The sequence below is a fragment of the Alosa alosa genome, chromosome 4 (assembly GCF_017589495.1).
Source record: "Alosa alosa isolate M-15738 ecotype Scorff River chromosome 4, AALO_Geno_1.1, whole genome shotgun sequence".
NCBI lineage: Eukaryota > Metazoa > Chordata > Actinopteri > Clupeiformes > Clupeidae > Alosa > Alosa alosa.
Genome location: NC_063192.1, coordinates 9,904,541 through 9,908,604, shown reverse-complemented (window position 1 = coordinate 9,908,604; position 4,064 = coordinate 9,904,541). Strand labels below are relative to the sequence as shown.

The 4,064-nt window shown below is 40.6% G+C and overlaps 1 protein-coding gene across 11 annotated transcripts in view; it reads right to left on the bottom strand.

Annotated features, from left to right (window-relative positions):
- casz1 (castor zinc finger 1) overlaps window positions 1-3,581 on the bottom strand; it is a 183,468-nt gene extending 179,887 nt beyond the window's left edge. For 9 of the 11 annotated variants that reach the window (XM_048241665.1, XM_048241675.1, XM_048241676.1 and 6 more), the window contains exons 1-2: window positions 3,422-3,581; window positions 1,169-1,236 (exon numbers count right to left, since the gene is read on the bottom strand). The gene's annotated coding sequence lies outside the window, so the exon portion shown is untranslated. The remainder of the gene's footprint in view (window positions 1-1,168; window positions 1,237-3,421) is intronic. The other 2 variants (XM_048241667.1, XM_048241668.1) reach the window with 1 other exon arrangement.
- Between the last annotated feature and the right edge of the window lie 483 nt (window positions 3,582-4,064).

Here is a 4,064-nt window from a genome sequence, read left to right as displayed (position 1 = left end):
AGGAGGTGTGAAGAACCAATTGCATTACATCTTGGGAGCTACTATGCATGGTCAGAAGTGATGGATGTATATTTCCATATTAAGGGGGCCCTGGTTGAAATCAAATAAATAACCCAAGGCCAAAGGGCCACCAGTTCCTTAATACCTGTGTTACAACACAGAATTTTACCTAAATCATAAAGACCCACACACAATGTAAATAATATTTCATAACTAAATTAGTAAAGACTTGCTATCTTGAATAACTCAGTCTAAATTCACAGCCAATTTAACTGAAGAACTCTGACTTGTGCAGAGACATAAACTATAATCTCTTGAGCTAGTAGCCAGCCATAACACAAATCAGATTTGTTAGCAATCACTTGTTTATCAAGTTTCCATGATCTGCTCGTCTCAAAAGGTTGTGATAACAGAAAGCTGTGACGAGAGAGTGGCAAGGAAGAGAAAGAGTGGGAAGAAAGGGACGGAAGGCCTGAGAGCGAGGGAGGAGAGCGTGGCAGATGGATGTGGCCAGCCTGCATCAGCGCCAAGGCAGACGAGCACCTGCAAAACTGGCAATGACAGTGCAGGCTGGCCCGCATCCAGATGGAAATACACCTTCGGACACCAGCCACATGCCGACAGATTCCAAGAGCACAGCACAGCGGCCCCGCAGCACCGCAGCTAAGGGGATGGAGGAACCAGCGCCAACGCCACACCACACCACATAACCACCGGCAACCATCAAATACAACACACCCGACACATTACAGCTCTCCACTAAACACATCCAGATACTGATGGGTATTGACGAGAAGTTGGTGGAGATTTTGATCATTCAGAATGCACAGGTGGTTTAACCCAAATGTGTTATGCCATCGATTTGCCACAGTGTGATGATGATGATGATGATGACGATGACGATGAAGGCGATAATACAACGATGATATCATCAAATATGCAGACAGGCCAGCAGGAGACAGTAAGAATGGATTTCATCTTAAAGACTCCTGTGCAGTGTTGGAAAATAATAAGGTCTTTATATGGAGCACAGTGTGTGTGAGATGATGTCACAAACAAACACGGGCACTTGTGATAAACAAAAATCACCAAGCCATAATCATAGTGAAGCACATGAAAGGCAAGAATATCAAAAATGTTTGAGAGAAAAGAGAGGTTTGATGTTTACCTTGTGCTCTAACACCACGGGCATGTTTTTTAATATGAGAGATGGATTTCTTTCGGTGATCGCTCTAACTGAACACAGAGGGAAGGGGGGAGAGAGAAAAGCAGTAATTAATTACTTATGTGAGCAATTGCATGGGGAAGACAATAAACCTGCCTGGTCGCCATGGATATGACATATTTGCTCTGAAAACAACACAATAATTAGCAAAGGAGGGAGATCCGGTGAGAATATGGTAACTCCAGGGTTTAAAGTGCCACTGATCTTTTCTCTACACTCCTGCTACTAACATGCCGAGGATAGCAACACCATGCATTAACAAAGACATACTGTATTAGAAGATATACACTATCCACAATTGAGGCAAATCATGTATCATGAACAATACCTTTAGGTCACAACCACTCAGTGGTTTGTTTATGCCTCCTAAGATGTACAACAAAAAAATACCAGAAAAGGAGGATAACAGGTATGAGAAAGCAAAAATGCATCTGAGATACCAATTCACTTATGGAAAAGTAAAATAATATTTTGTGTAGACTTTCTACAAGACGATTCAGAAACTTTCCTGAGAAAACTTGTGTTTTAGAAGTAACTTAATGTTCAATCAAATTGACCTTTGATACAAGCACAAAACTGAAGCTCTCATCTCAACTCTCTCTCTCTCTCTCTCTCTCCCTCTTTCTGTTTGTGTGTGTGTGTGTGTGTGTGTGTCTGTGTTTGACTGAGGTGAGGTGCTTAGACTTTTTTTTTCTTTTCATTTCAGTAAATATACGAAGGGGAGAGCATTTTAGGCCTATGTTTAACATGCTTGTTTTTTGTTATTTCTGTTGAAATATTAAAGTATATGCATTTCTTTTTGTAAATTTACATGTTATCTGTATAACATCTATCTTCATCTCATTCTCGGTAAATAATATGAACATTTTATCCATCTCATAGGTTACTAAAGTTGCTCACTGTATCGATGTAGCCTATAGCTGCACAGTATACAGTCTGTCGAAACGCTCTCTGTCAAATAGCCTGAAGCCCAGACAGGTGGGCTTCTTCCTTACGTTAAAAGCAATTTAATAAAGCGGGGAGTAGCCAGTTAATCTATTCAACACTAACTTTAGTGTCTACTTGCCTGAGATAGATTGTCTATCTGACTGAGACAGAATAGAAGCTACTGGGTATGAGGTTTGCACAGCAAACTTGATGTAATATTTTACTATTAGGCTACATTTCACGACAGCCAGTTTACAGGAACGCCACGAAGAGCCTGATAAATTTATCCGAGTTTTCGTAAGACCATGCCGACCATTTTACGTTGAAGTTCGGTAAACTTCCGCATTTACACGCGGCAAATCAACTAACATATAGTTTCAGTGCGTCGTGCTGTCATGATGACAGAAATATGAAGAACTGTAGCCAGGACCATGTTGTAGTCTCACAAATTGAATTCACATGAATTTACATCGGTATAGTTTCGATTTACACAATCACCTGTAAAGTTAGTGAATAAGCAAGGCTACGACAGATATAATCTCGAAGGTCGATAACCTTAACGCGCAAAATTCAGCATAGGGAAGGATACCTAACTACAATCCAAAACACCGCCTGTCTCGGTGCCGAGAGACTTGCCCTGGGTTGAGTTAATCACTGTCTGATTTGACAGTTTTGACTACTGTACTGCCTGTGTCCTGATTCAAAAGGATTGACGCTAGAAAACCTGCCCGGTACTTTTAATCTCATAACAAAAGCAATGCGCTGTTTCACGCACGGAAAAATATATTTATTGTTCACTGATATACAACGTGCCTTCATGTTGTCATGCTTGAGTAGACTGTAACCAGAGACGAACACACAAACATGAAGTTGCAGGCTACTTCTTGACAACTTGGGGATTGAAGCGACTTTTCTTTTGGAGCCGTATACTTCGTCGTTAAAGTTTGATGGTTTAGTCTCAGCTTTGCAATAGCTAAGTTATCAAGTACATTACACAAGTGATACCCGTTAAGGTTTATTTACCGGGTCGCTGAAATGAACCGCTCGTTGATGCTTGAGTTAAGGGCTAGGGGTCCGGTGGCGTCTATCGTCCGTAAGGACAACTGATTGAGCATAAAATCGAGATACATTCACATATTTTACGTCAAGTTAAGGTCATTTGGGTCTGAGTCGACTAAAGCAAAACCATTTACTTTATTGGCTTTTAGCGTTTTAACTCATCTCTGAGGAACTGAAGGCGATAGTTGAGGCGAAAATGAAAACTCTTACCTGTACTTCTTCGTCTTTCGGTGACTTTCTCAATTTAGGTGAAATGTGTGTTTAAGGTGAATGACATGAGAGCATGCGTGATCAAAGTTGCCTCGGTTTTTTCAGTTTTTCTTGTTTTATTATTGCATTTTCCTATTTCTAACATAGTGCGAGTCGCCCGGAAGATCTGCCCTGGAGACCGCTTCAAAGTGGGAAGAGGAGTCCTTAATTGAATTTCTCAGTTTAGCAGCTGTGAGGCGGAAAAGCTGGAACGGAGTACGGTTGTGATTCACTCATTCCAGTCTTTCAGACCATAGTTACTTGCAGTAGGCCTATCAGTTAATATAAAATACATTTCACATGAAAGTTACGGTTTGATGATCAGAGATTTGGCTAGCCTATCTACTGATGTCAATTTATGTTAAGCTTAAGCTATAAAGTCACATATCAAACAGTGTCCAGTTTCTGACATACTTCCCTTGTCAAATATGAAAGTTCTTTTGGAAAAATACACCCATTTGTGTGTGTGTGTGTGTGTGCGCGCTTTGTGTGTTAAATTGACCCCTTACATCAGCACTTGTCTATCCTGAGAACACACAGAGAGAAGTGAAATCTTATTGTCATATGCTTTATCTAACTTATGAAACAGCATAAGTTTACTGTC